Source organism: Hipposideros armiger, unplaced genomic scaffold (genome assembly GCF_001890085.2).
Source record: "Hipposideros armiger isolate ML-2016 unplaced genomic scaffold, ASM189008v1 scaffold_52, whole genome shotgun sequence".
Classification (NCBI taxonomy): Eukaryota; Metazoa; Chordata; class Mammalia; order Chiroptera; family Hipposideridae; genus Hipposideros; species Hipposideros armiger.
The window spans coordinates 3494270-3508414 of NW_017731402.1; the positions used below are offsets into that span (position 1 = coordinate 3494270).

Sequence of the window (14145 nt, forward strand, 5' to 3'; positions counted from 1 at the left end):
CTGCTAGTTGGGGAGTATAAAATTTTTATTCTAAAGTAGTTTGTTTGGTGGGTGTGGCGATGGTGGGGAATCCTGTATACTTTTTGACAACATCTTAGAAGCAGTTAATAAAACAGGCTTTTGTGGTTAATGATGGTTGTGTTGGGGTGGAAGGGTTGTTTTGATTTTTTTTTTTTAAAGTTTATTCCAGGCAATGTTTATTGCATTAGGACTTTTCCAAATCAACTTTTAGGTGAAGTCATTTACATACCATTTCTTTCACCTTGGCAGAAATCTTTCCCTCTCGTGGTTTCCCTTCTTTGCAGTTTGAGTTAATGGTGATTTATTGTGCCAGCAATGTAGAGGGTTCCCCATTTTACAAGCCGGCTGGAAGGAAGCCCGCTAATCGCTCAGCTTGGATCCCAGAGGTTTGTGAGGTCATTCACCCCAGGGAGATGGCAGAGGCACGTGCACTCAGGTGTTTTCAGAACCTCTCTCAGCTATGCTCTCAGTGGCTCAGAATTCCACAGAGGGTCACCTGGCACACCTTCAGCGACAGTAAATATTTGCGCGCCCTCTGTGCTTGCCCAGGTCGGCAGCTTCCCCCACACAACCCTGCCCCCTGGCCAGGACTTCTGGGTGAGGCACCCAGCTGCTCTTCTGAAATCCAAAGGGATTTTGTTTTTGAGTCCCTCAAAGGCCTGACGTCTTGATCTCACAGAAAATCCCTCCTGCCTTGCTGTTGTCACCAAAAAACTAGATCAGCCAAAATAATCACGAGATCTGGAACCTTGTCTCTCAGCTGAGACATATGTGAGCTATTTATTCATCCTAGAAGTAGTTACTGGAAGACAGGGTGAAGTACCAACCCCTGATTGACATCATTCCTGAAAGCAAAGGGTTGATTGTCTTCTCTGAGAGGATGGAAGACTCCGTGGAAATTTTTGGAACAGCACATGAGACATGTGACATAGCATCACCTCCCAGAAATAGTTAACAGTGTCATTTCCGACTACGTGGAAACGCAGAGACGATAGATTCAAGTGGGGTAAATGGACTTGAACAAAAATACACAAAAAAGCACTACTTGCAATGAGGTAGGCCATTGTGCCCACGGCACTATTACTCATCCGATCAGCTGCCAGGGAGAGGGTCATATGACATCATAAACCACCTCTGACTCAGGGGAGTGACTAGAAGTCCTGGCACGTTATGGAGGGCATTTATTTGGCCATAGGTTCTTGGGCAGAGGCCTGTGGTGTTCTGGAGCTGTGATCTCCAGCAGTATTTGCCAGTGCAGGGGTTTGAACCTGCAGCTCTGCGAACAGGGCAGACAAGTTGATTTTGACCACAATCGGCCATGCTAAGTAGACAGCCCCGAGACTCAAGGAAGTCTCTAGTTTTGTTCAAGGAAAGGGCATGGCAGGCTTTCAGGCATTCTAATATATTCCATTTTTCTTTCCTCCCCTGTCGTGGTGAGGTTTTTCAGGACATAATTGGATCTAGGTTCATCAATGAGTGATCTGTCTGAAAGAGATTCGTTCTCTTTGGACACTCGCCTCTCTGGTATTATATCTGTTGGACTATTTTAAGCCATTGACATGGCTATTTAAGACACTTGTAATGCCTTGTGAATTACTTTAAAATAACTGTCTTCTCATTATCCTTTTAGTCTTATCAGTTACCAAATATTTATTAATATCTTTGTGCTAGAAACTGGGGGGATACCTCTTTTTCCTTTACACTTGGCAGTTTTTGTGGAGCTAACAGTCTTTTAAGTTGACTGTTTTTTTTTCCTTCTCTTATTCTTGCTTTTACTTGATGGATTAATATTATTTGTAAATATACACTTCACAGCCCTTAAGCATGGGGCTGAGTGAGGGTGGCAATTAAGACAATTCTTAAAGACAATTAAGTGATTTGTGAGATTAATCAGACTGGGACAATATGTCCCCTAATTTTGTCAGCTGGTTTTGAAAAAATTAATTTTCTCTTCAGTTCTTTGTTCTTTAATGGGAGGCCACGCACCAGAGGTCGACCGGGTTGCCTTGTGTGTGTGCCAGTGGAACTCTTTCTGAAGAAAATAAAGAATTTAATGGTTAGAAAGATTGCATAAGCTGACCGGTATGCATGTCAAAGGGAGCGGGAAAGAGAGAGGATGAGGATGGGATGAGGGCCCATCCCCTGCCAGGAGCTGCACATCCCAAGAGACTTCTGCAGGGACATTGCCATTTAAATTCGATTTCAAGCATGACACTGGATGGAAAGCTTTGATGACAAAGCCAGCATCTTAGTTTAGCAATAGCCAGTTTAGGACTAAGACCCGAAAGCTCAACAGTGAGATTCAGCAGTGCAGTTGTGGGCGGCGCCACCCCCACCCCCGCCAGGGAGCACCCCAGCCTCTTCATCTGCACTGAGCTGGAGGCCTCCGCAGCCTGCAGTCATTGCCCAGTCCTAGCTGTTACCCGTGTCGTAATTAAATTGCCCATTTGTTGTTCTTTGCGCATCTATATTTGGCTCTGCCTTTTTTTTTTCTTTTTTAGGGGAGGGGAGAAGTGTGGGCAGAGAACAAAATAAACAATTTGTGAGCTCCCAAATCAAGAGTGTACCGCTTAAAGTCGAGGTGACCTTCCAACCTTGATGTAAAACTTATTTATTCAACAGGTTTGCACTGAGTACCTCTGGCCACTCGGGATCTAGGTGCAGGGAAGGCCAGTGTAGACGGGAGGCCATCAGTGCCGGGTCTGGCAGGCTGTACAGCAACCTGTGGCCACCTGCCTCCCTACCTACAGCCTGGTGGGGAGACCGCTAATAACCAAGTGAACAGATACTGTAACCGGAGCTAGTGTGAGGGGCTAGAAAGTAATGAAATCAGGAGAAGGGATAACAGTTGCATGGATGGGCATGTGTTTTTTTTTTTCCCTCCTGCATGGTAGCTCCTAATATTTTCCAGAATGCCTGTTTTGGGGTAGTATGGAAGTTGTGGCTGAAACTAGGCTAGTGGTTAGAAAACGGTCTTTAAAAAATTCTTTGTAACATCCTTCCCATAGAAAGCTAGAAACTATTGTGCCTAGAAGCCTTCTAGATAAATGGTCATTGATCTTAGAGCAAAATGAAAAGATATTTCCTGGAGAAAAATACGTCCACTCATCAAACACGTTTAAGTATCATCTCACCTAGACGGTATTGGAAAACTGGGGACATCCGTGTCCATGGCGTAGCCTCAGAATGAATAATTCTGCCGTGTCAGAGGTGTGGCCGCCTAGATATAGAGGGAAAGGGTTGAATTTGTGGCTGTACCATTGACGTGACACAAGCTTTGTCATTTGCCTAATGGAGGTGTGTTAGGTTATGTGACCTCCAGTCTTCGAGCTCTCATTTTTCCTTTTTTTCAAGTCAAGATTTATTACAGCAACCTAAGGAACCAACGCTTGTAAATTGTTACTGTTTCGAAACCATAAGATAAATATTGAGTAGGAAGAGAGTAAATGTGAACACATGCAAAGCAGGGCATTTACGAGATGTAGCCCACACCTACTTCCTGAACTTATTAAACCTAGCATCGCTGAGAATAAGGTAATGTGCTCTGCGTTGCTCAGGTCACCACGGCCATGAGTTCCCATGCTGCATTTGGGGGCAAGGGAAGCTGTGGGGACCAACTGTGGTCTAACGTCACTGCTGAGGACAATAGCAGCTCCCCAGGTGCTCAAGTAAAGGGTAGGGAGGCCTTGCCACTATTGGATGAGATTAGCTGAGAGAGATTGTGACATCTGATAATTTCCAGTTGCAGGTGGCAGAACTATAATAGAAAACACACCAGGGTGTGTCTTTCTGCAGAGTGCATGCCCTCAATTACATTGTTATCTTACTCTGGATCTGGGAGACCAAGGCAGCCATCAAAGAAGAAGAAAACAATTCTATCTTGGCTGAATGTGTCCCTGTTATATTCTTGTGAGGGCCTTCTCCCCGATTAATGATTCCCCATTTCCTTCCTGGTGTACAAATCCCTGTTTCTGAAAGGCCCCTTGACCATCCATCCTATTAAAAGTACATCCAATGCCTCCCTTCACCTCCCAGTCCTTATTGCCTGCGGTATTTCTTTTCTGTGTAGTATTTGTCATCTCCTAACACTCTATCCTAACTTCTTCGGTGTCATTGACCACCTCTGTCCCCTTGGTGGAATGTCAACTCCACAAGGGTAGGGAGTTGACAATGTTTTCTTTCCTGTTGTATCTCAGGTGAAAAGACCAGTGCCTGAGATGTAGTAGGTGCTCAGTGAACATTTGTTGAATGAAGCAATAGGAGAGACCCAGGCACCCAAGCCTCCTGAGGCCTGCGAGGGGAACCTCCGTATGGTCTTCATGATCCTGACTTGGCTCATTTGGAAGCTGAGGTTTCTCCTGAGTTGTCAGTACTTGGCGCCAAGTTGTCTGTAGACAGCCTAGCCCCACCTTCGTGCATTTGTAGAATGGACTCTAGAATGGAATCGGGGCTGAGCCCCTGGCTTCTGTTACTCAGAGAGACCTGGCCATGGGGGAACCACTCTGTGAAACTCGCTACAAGCTGTTCATCAACATAGCAAACATTTTACCAGTGAGGTTTTTTTCCTACCTCATTGTCACTCTGGCTTTCAGCATTCAACATGCTGCAGTTACATGTCCACTGTGGTTTGACTTAGCCTTAATCCTCTATTAATTGCCGCTTGTTCAGACACCCTCAGAGCAGATTATCCTTCACTTTCAGCTCCTGCTCCATTGCTCTTGGCTTCCTTTGTTCCGGTCATGACGTGAGAAACATTAACCGAGAAACTGCAAGTGAGACTGTTTTATTTCCATTCCATTTACTCCTGTTTTAGCAGTACTACACTTTAAGAGATGAGAGATGCCCATTGCTCAGCATATGTGTTCCAGGATAATGTACAGTGACGTTTTCCAGCATCTGTCTACCACAGAGCTCCAGGTTTACCCCACCCACCTCACCCCCATGCCAAATAGGCCCAACCTGCCCTTGGGCCATCACGATACCCTATAAAGCAATGACTTGTTGCAGACCAACTGTGTGTCTGGAATGTCATATATACAAGTGACCAAGACATGGCTCTGTTAGCAAGAAGCTTGCTAACAGAAACTAACACAGAAACTAACAAGTGCTAAACTGATAGGCTTTTGCCAACAGAAGTGGGATTGAGGGGCTTAGGAAGTTTTCTCGGAAATAGTTGAGCTGGTTGTTAAGGTTGAGTGAAGAGCTTATGCAGGCAAGGAAGGGGCATGGCATTTCCAGCAGAGGAAAAAGCATGATGTGCTCAAAGAACTGCAACTCGCCCCCTTGGCTAAAGATGTAAGGAACATGGAACAGGTCAGGTGGGGGCCAGAACCAGACAGACATGTATGCCACAATACTCTGGACTTTATCTTGGAGGTTACAAGAACCAACTCAGAGTGGATGATTCCCACTTGTTTGGCTTGGGTGATTAGGTTAATATTTGGCAGCCTTAACAAGATAAGGAATACAGCAGATTGGAGCTGGCAGCAAAATTTATCCACGAGGCACTTAATCACCGAGGTTGGGGTGGCCATAAGGTTTCTTCGTTTGCTTGCCTGGTGCTCAAGCCTGAGGTCCTCAGAATGATAGACTATAGAATATATGGAGTATAAATCTAATTAGCAGAAAATAAGTGGCATTTGGCTGGAATACACAGTGTTCCCCACCCATACCATTTCTTTCATTTAGATCGCCTGTGTCTGAGTCGGGTTTTATGTTCAGTTATAAGACACACTGCAAGCAGGCACACTACCTGAATGCTAATGGCTGAAGTCACGGACTGCTTGTGCGGTGTAGTTACTGAATATTATTCCTACAGGATGGGGACATGCATGTTCACCTTGCTTGGGGTAACCGAAAACATTTCCCCCCCCCCACCCCAATGATCCAGTGACTAGAGAGATCTTGTCTCAGTTTGTGGTGACACCTGCTACATCCACAAATGGCATAAGTTTGGTATATTGTGATCACTGTTTTATAGAATCTCAATCCATGTGAGCTGCACAAAAAATTGAGAATAATTACAATGAATGTTTTCTCAATCATCAGCTTTTATTAAGGGCTGTTGAAGAATTTGGTGTGTGAAAATTCACATCTATATTGAGGCTTATGGATCTTTTAAAATTATTATTATTTTAATTGGGGAACAGTGTGTTTTTCCAGGACCCATCAGCTCCAAGTCAAGTAGTTGTTTAAATCTAGTTGTGGAGAACACATCTCAGTGGCCCATGTGGGAATTGAACTGGCAACCTTGGTGTTATGAGCACTGCACTCTAACCAGCTGAGCTAACCAGCCGCCCCTGAGGCTTACACATCTTTATTTTGAAACGAAGACTTTTCAGAATTGGTGGGGGGGAATCAGTAACCCTACAAAACCGTGAAAAATGACCTGGAGAACTTGTGCAATTGGAATAAAAATTTTACAATGATCCATTTTTTAAAGACAAACCCCCTTTCCAGTTTATGATTATCAATAGTCTAATGAGGGTTTCTTAAATTGCTTTATTTTCTTTCTAAGTCAGTCCGCAAATGTTAATATTTCTCATGTCCTTTTGATGTGAATATTAAGTTTCTCACACAAAAGAGTATGCCAACTCCATAGGTCAGTTAAAAGTTTTGCCTTAATCAAAAGTGGCTCATGATGGTATCAGGTAATATGATTGCTGTATTGCTGAAATGAGGTTCACTGTGAATCCCCCCCACCCCCACTCCCCAACTTGATTGTTTCTTTGAGTGTATTTGAGCTTAGAACTCTGGACGCTCTAGGAAATGACCCTGGGTCTCCCACATTGTAGAAAAGCGAAGAAAGTGAAACCAGTTTACAAAAATGAAATTTATGTGCAAAATACATTTCTGTATCTAGTGGATTCTCAGGTATGAGATAAACTGAGAATTCCACATTTTGGCCAATCGGGCCAGACAGTGGTTCCAGATGTGTGACCCTGGGAAGAAGTTGCTGTGTCACAGTGGTGGGTAAGGAGTCATGCAGCAACGAAACAGGTTTCGAGGACTCCTTCCGTGCAAGGCTCTGTGGAAAATGCAGACTAACCTACGGCGTAAACAGTGACCTTTAAGGGACTCGCAGCTGGTTTAAGAGAATTAAGATTTATACACTCGAAAAAGGGCAAGTAGTGCAGAAAGGCACAGGAGTCGGTGCCAAAGGAGTAGTCTAAAGACTCATGACCATAGGAATGCAGTGTGGAGAGCCTGCTTATTACGGGGTGGTTTGTTCTGGGGACAAGAAGAGGGGGTGCTGGCTGCCTGGAGTCTGAAAGGATCTAGAAGTTCCACAGGTGTGACAGGAGAACGCATAAAGAATCACCAATAAGTGAGTATGTGCCAGGGGAAAGTGGGCTGAAAACTTTGGGGATAGTGGATTGACATCTTTGGGGAATCAAACAGATGTGGCTGTTGTTGACAAGGAGTTTGATTGGATTCTGCCTGTGCTGCCTAATAGAAACTCTTAAGCATAGGGCAACAGGAAAGCAAGAATTCTGTCTGTGTTCAAGTGTCATAGAAGCGAGACCGCCACAGTTCTGATGGCAGAGGTACGTTTTCTTCTACATAAATTCTTTTAATCAATCCTGTGTGCTCTCACCCCATGATTATTTAACACTTTCTTCTTCAGGGTCGAAAGGACAAGGAGAAGCATATCTATCCATAAAACAAAGTCATCTAGCAGCATAAACTGTAATGCTCAGACATATACCCATATGACGTGGGATGTGGTTTAGGTATGATGCCTACTAATAAATGGAACTTATCCTAGGCTCTCTTTAGAAGTTCTTCAATATGCAGTCTCATATAATACAGTCACTTAAGGGAGGATTTAAAAACGTCTGAACACAAGGAAAAATCTCCAATATGCATTCAGCTTTTGAGATATGATAGGGGACTCTGGTGTTTGCAGTTGGTTGATCTCCAGAGCAGGTCAACCAAGATTTTTTTTTTTTAAGGAATTTTATTGGGGAATTGGGGGATGGGAACAGTGCTGGGGAATTGGGGGAAGGGGAACAGACAAGTTGCCGTCCTTTTGTTCTTCAGTCTAGTTGTGAAGGACGTCACTTCACTGGCCCAAGTTGGCACCATCATTGCGCTCTTCCTGGGTGAGGCAGATCAGTTACCGGCTTCTGGACGGCTGCTCACTGCGGCTGCTGGCCGCTTACACTGGCTTCTGGCTACATACGGTAGCCCATGGCAACCCACTGCCACAGGGGCTGCAGCCTACGCCGTCGCCGGCCACTGATGGCAGCCCAGCTCCAGGTTGAGCTATTGTTCAGCATCTTAGCTGTAGAGGGCAGCGATACTGGCCCTCATATGTGGGATCCGAACCAGGGACCTCTGGCGTCCCAAGCCAGTTCTTAACCAATGTGCCACTCAGCCAGCCCAAACTACTTTTTATTTATTTATTTATTTATTTATTTATTTATTTATTTATTTATTTATTTATTTATTTTATTTTTTTAGCTGAGCCATCCTGCCACCTCTTGGCAGCTCAGTGGCAGCTCAGCTCAGGCTGGGAATCAAACTGGCAACCCTGTTGCTCAGAGCTCGCACTCTTGAGCGAGTTAACCAAGATTTTTAACGCCAATGAAGGCGTCATTTTTTCTATAAACACGCTTTCTTCTTGACAATATATGGGTCCAGGAAATCCAAGTGTGAGTGCCTGCCATATATTTTATTTGCATAACTGGGAAAATGTGTGTGCTCTACGACACTCCTCTACTCGCTGGTGTTGGGGTGGGCCACTATTGTCATCTGTCCCTCTCTCTATTGATCCTAGTTTTTGCTCCCTGTGATAACACAGTGAAGGATAATTGCTTTTGCCTCTTTTCCAATCGGATTTTAAAAAGCCTTGTAATAATATAATACAGAATTCAGCTTAATGGAAAGGTCAAGTGTCTGGTGGTTTGTTTGCACGTTTAATAGCCTCGAAAATAAAACTTTAAAAAAGTTATTTTGACAATTATTTTCCTGAGAGCTGAGAGGATACTTGGTTTCCCTGAGGAATTCTTGGATTTCGCAGGCGGTTCTTTGTGCTTTTGAGAGCAACCTGAATGTGGCTGGCAGGCTGGCACGAGGAATAAGTGTTCTGCAACTTAGCACAGCTCTGAAACCCCTTATCTACAGTTTGAAAATTCAGAAAGCCCTGGAAACTGAAAATGTTTTTGTAGGTTTGTAGGAACCTTACTTGAACGTGACTTGGACGGACTTGAGAGTATTTCTGGTTTTACTAGAACACTTAATGTAGCTAGCTATTCATACTTATCACTGCACACATATTAACATTTGATTATGGGTTCTGCCCCTACCACCTACTGGGAAATAACTGGAATATTCAGAATCATCTTTCTAAAATGAGGGGGAAAAAGCAGAGTCCTATAATACATTGGGCCCCAAGGGTTTCTGATAGGACTGGCTTTAACAGGGTGTTCATTTCCCAGGGCTGCAATAATAAAGTACCACAAATGGGTGTGCTTAAAACATAGAAATTTATTGTCTTATAGCACTGGAGCCTGGAAATCTGAAATCAAGGTGTCAGTGAGGCCATGTTCTCTCTGAGAGCTCTGGGGGAAACTCCTTCCTTGCTTCTTCTCCCTACTGGTGGTTACCCATAATTCTTAGCATCCCTTGGCTTGTAGGCACGTCTATCCAGTCATATGGCTGCCTTCTCTCTCTGTGTCTTCACAGCATCTTCCTGTGCACATGATCGTTTCTGTGTCCAAATTTCCCTTCTTATAAGAACCCAGTCATAGTGTAGGAGTGGAGTCAAGGGATTTGTAATAGATATGTATGATATTGGGGGGAAATGGGGCAGCGGATTGGGGGAGGGGGGTTGTCACTTCGAGGGGTAAAAAGTATAACTATTGCACTGTGTTGTACAGCTGAAACTAATTCTAAAAAATGTACACATAATAAAAAATAATTTAATAAAAAAATAAAAAAAGAACCCAGTCATATTGGATTAGGGTCTACCCTAATGACCTCATTTTAACTTGATTATCTCTAAAGACCCTATTTCCTAATAAGGTCGCATTCTGAGGCTCTGGGGTTAGGACTGCAATATCTCTTTTGGGAGGGAAATGATTTGGCCTATATCACAGGGAACAGTTCAATAGGAGCTACTCTATCCATTTTCCATGTTCAGGCCAGCGCCAAATTCAAGACCTCTGCTTCATGACTTTCCTGGTGACATGGCAGCTGCTTCACTGAATGGGTGTCACTCGTGGGGCTTCCTCTTCAGGCTTTAGACACTTTCACAGGTCCTGTTGAGACCACTTAAGGGAGGAATCCCTTCCCTCAGAGAATCTGGCCTGTGAGAAGAAGATAGATTTTTGCAGTGAGAACTGGACTGGGCCTGGGGTTAGCTCTTGTGGTACCCTGGGCACCACTGCCACTCCCACCTCTAAGAAGTCTAGAAGACTCCTACGTATGATTGTACAGAAAGTGCTCCTTTAGGACAGTGCTTGACACATAGTGAACACTCCAGGGCAGAGAGGTTGATGTTTTTATGTGCATAGGAAATACCGTACTTAGCCGTCGATACAACTGCCCACCAATTCCCTCTTCTCTCCACCACTTACCCTGTGTGCCCTTGAAAATTGGCCCCGTGAGGCCCGCTGTCAGCACAGTTGCTGTTTAGTAATCTGCATGGCGTCTCCCTCTGCTAGACCTTTGTTCCTGAGTGCTCAGCACATGGAGGTCTCCGCAGTGTCCACCTCTGCCATGCCGGGGGACACTCATTACCTCCCCGTGCCATCCTTAGTCCTAGCACCCTTGAGCATGCAATGCCAGCAAAAGGAGAGCACAAGCTGTGCTCTGGAAGCTGATGACCCTTTACAGAGTTAATTCAACACATCTTTTTCTCCCTGTTGAGTTAATAAAGGCCGACTCCCTGAGTAGTTCCCTACCTCGGAATTTGTCCTCTTATCTAGTGCAGCACAGGTCGGTGTTGATTCCACTCTGGCATCAAGTTCAAAATCCCTCTGCTTGACCAGTGGTATTTCTTTTCAATCATAAGAGCACGGTGGGAGTAGCCAAGGAACTGACCTCGGTGTCACGGGAGAGGAACGACTTCGGAAGTCTGTTCCTGTAGTTGGTCCTTTCAGTGCGAGTCTGTGCGCCTGTTTTATTAGGCTACTGACTTTATACATCAGACGTGGTGGGAGCTAATTTATAAATAGTGAAATATATAACTAAGCAATTCAGAATGTATCTTGGAATTTTTGTTTTACGAAGTTCAAGTTGGGTTGACTTTTCTAACCATGAAGGGAAGAGATGGCCAGGTGTCCGCATCAAGCCAGTCAAGACAGAAGAGACCGCGAACCAAGGTGATCCTGTCTCCGGATTTCCCCCTTGCCTTGTGTCCTCTAGAACTGAACTCCCGACAGGCTCCTATTAGTATAGTACAGGGTACTTGTCATTGTTCTCTCACTAGAGAGGAGTGTTTTTCTAAAGAGGCAAGAACTGACTTGCCTTCGTGCTGTTCTCTTCCTTCCCCTCACTCCTGTTGAAATAAACAAAAAGCGGTGCCGACAGTTCAGTTAGAATTACAGGTAGGTTGCCCTTCCTATGACCCCAGTAAACATGGGCACTGTCAAGCGGGCAGGGTAAGCCCACCAGGAGGGGCAAAGTCCTTGGCGGAGAAGAAGCTTCACCCTCCTCTCAGCCCCTTGGGAGCTATTGGATATTGGGGCGGAAATGCTACATGGAAGGGGCTCATTGTGCTGGATCCTGGAAATAGCAAACGATGGAGCCCCAGTGGGTCCCAAAGTGAGGTGCCCAGATGAACAGATTGCTACAGATGCGGATCATCAGGTTCTACCTCAGATCTGAATGGGAAACTCGGGGGTCGGGGCCCAGCCATCTGTGGTTTAACCTGATCATCCAGGTGATCCGGACGCCCACCACAATCTGAGACTGTCTGCCCTGGAAATTCATAAGCTCCAGGCCTTCTGCACTCGCCATAGCCATCACGGTGATGCCGGCTGGTAGAACTAACATGTCTGCACCTACAAAAGCGTCCTCTTCTTCGTGCACATACAACAAAGAGGGCGTATGTAGGCATTCTCAGCTGTTCTAGTTAAGCATTACTGTGGGTACCCACCACCAGGGTGTAGATACTGGCAAGGGAGAGCAAAAATGGAGCCCTAAGCAGGTGTCTGGGAAAAGCGGAGGAGTCGGTTCCTTTGAAGAAGGGCCACCTTGAGACAGGATGGGGCGTTGATGGGGACTATTAGAACGTTTCCATGATCAATCTCACCAACTTCGTAATTTTTCAGAGGATTACTATTCTCTGTGACAGAAGACTTCTTATGTGGTGACAATGTATGTGTCCAGCATAAATTGCCTTTTCCTGTGCCTGGATAGTTACTAGATTGATCAAATTTCTATTTCTGCTAGAGTATAAAATATTGCTTAAATAGTAGAATTGAACTGACATTTTTCAAAGAACTTCGCTGGGGGTGATTTAGCATTTGGTCCCACCATTACGTAGGATCTACAGGACTTAAAGACTCAAACCTCCAGTCAACCAGCCCAGGAGTCTCTTGACAGCAGGGCCCAGAGGAAAATATTGGGAGATGGCATGGCTCTCCCCTGAAATGGTTAAATGAGAGAGCCATGCATATGGCACTCTAACTTGATAGCCACTTATGTACCTGTTGCTAATACGTTTGCCCTGTCCGTAAAATTTCTGCCTGTCCTACCTCTTGGAATTCTTGTCTATTTTACGTCTTTGGTATTCTAGAAGTTTATTACCCTTCGTGTGAACCAAGCTACATAAACATTTACCAGCTGGTAACACTTCTGTAGGCAGGAATTAATTCTGTGGAGTGTTTGGTAAGCGAATATACAAGTATATTAGAGATATGTTGCCCATGCGATTGCCCCTGCAGCTATGGCCCAAGGTCGGGACCCCCCAAGTGATAAGTTGGATGGGACAAGGAGAAAGCTGGTCCTGACTAGAGAGTTCAAGACTTGAGTGAGTGGGAAGGCTTTAGCATAAGAGGAAACCACTAGTTGTTCCAAACAACAAAGTCATAACTGAAGTATCCAAAAGTGTATTTTTCAGCAGCTTTACAAAATACGCCTAAATTGTAAAGCTTTAATTCCTCTTTTACCTGCTCAAGACCAACATAAGAATGCATTTGTCTGTAAATTGACCCATTGCTTTGTTGTAGTTGCTGAAAGAGCATACGTGTTCAAGAGTGACTAACCCATTGCCAGTATTGGTGACAGTGTATTTCAAAGTATACTTCATGCCTTTCAATAAATCTCTGGGGCTGGAATGTATGTGCATGCATATTCTTTCACAAATCTTTAGGAGTTACCTATGTATGGCAATTTTCTGGGTAGGAAAAATATTTGAAGCCCTTTTGGGTTTGTTATTGAGGTGTAGGCTAAACATGAAATTTCAGGGTTTGGTGCCTGATTGAAGAGTGTATTATAATTGAAGCATATGTGTAACTATTATTGGCATTTTCATAATTTTTTGTATTTATAAAAGAACTTACTAACATTAGACAATTTAGAGAAAAATAACCACAAAGAAGAAAATAAACATAATTCATAAACTTACCATCTAGAAAAAACTGTTAACCTTGGCTATGTTTTTCTAAATTACTCTCGAATATATTTATAGAATTAGTCACATTTTTAGATGCTGCTTATTCCCTAAAGTTATACATGATTATTTTCTCCCATTTAAAAATATTCTTTGAAAACATGATTTTAATATTTTATAGTATTCTAGCCCTTGATTATATCATAATTTATTTAATCATTTCTCTATTGGACTAGAAGGTTACTTCTAATTTTTCTTATTATATATGATGCTGTAATGAATATCTTTTACAGATAAATATTGCCTGCATCTCTGATTATTTGGGACTAATCCTTAGAAATAGATTTGTTGAATCAAAGGCATCAACTCTTTAAATGTTTTTGATAACCTCCTGCCATCTTGCTTTCCAGAAAACTTGTGATAATTTCTTTCCAGTAGGAGAGTATTAAAACGTCTGCCCTTCTTTAGAAAGTTAACTTTTTTGTGTCTTTGACAATTTGTTAGATAAAATCTTCAATCTCAATGTAATTGCATATATTCATGTGTCTTACTTCTTTTCT

The 14145-nt window shown here is 43.7% G+C and overlaps 1 protein-coding gene across 11 annotated transcripts in view; it reads left to right on the forward strand.

The window, feature by feature from the left end:
• Nucleotides 1–14145, forward strand: part of NEDD4L (NEDD4 like E3 ubiquitin protein ligase) — a 270127-nt gene that overhangs the window by 84708 nt on the left and 171274 nt on the right. Inside the window, exon 3 of one of the 11 annotated variants that reach the window (XM_019640648.1) lies at nt 4723–4793. The exons of 9 other annotated variants lie outside the window; for them this stretch is intronic. The gene's annotated coding sequence lies outside the window, so the exon portion shown is untranslated. Of the gene's footprint in view, nt 1–4722; nt 4794–7262; nt 7349–14145 lie in introns of those variants that run through there. One more of the 11 variants, XM_019640650.1, reaches the window with a different exon arrangement.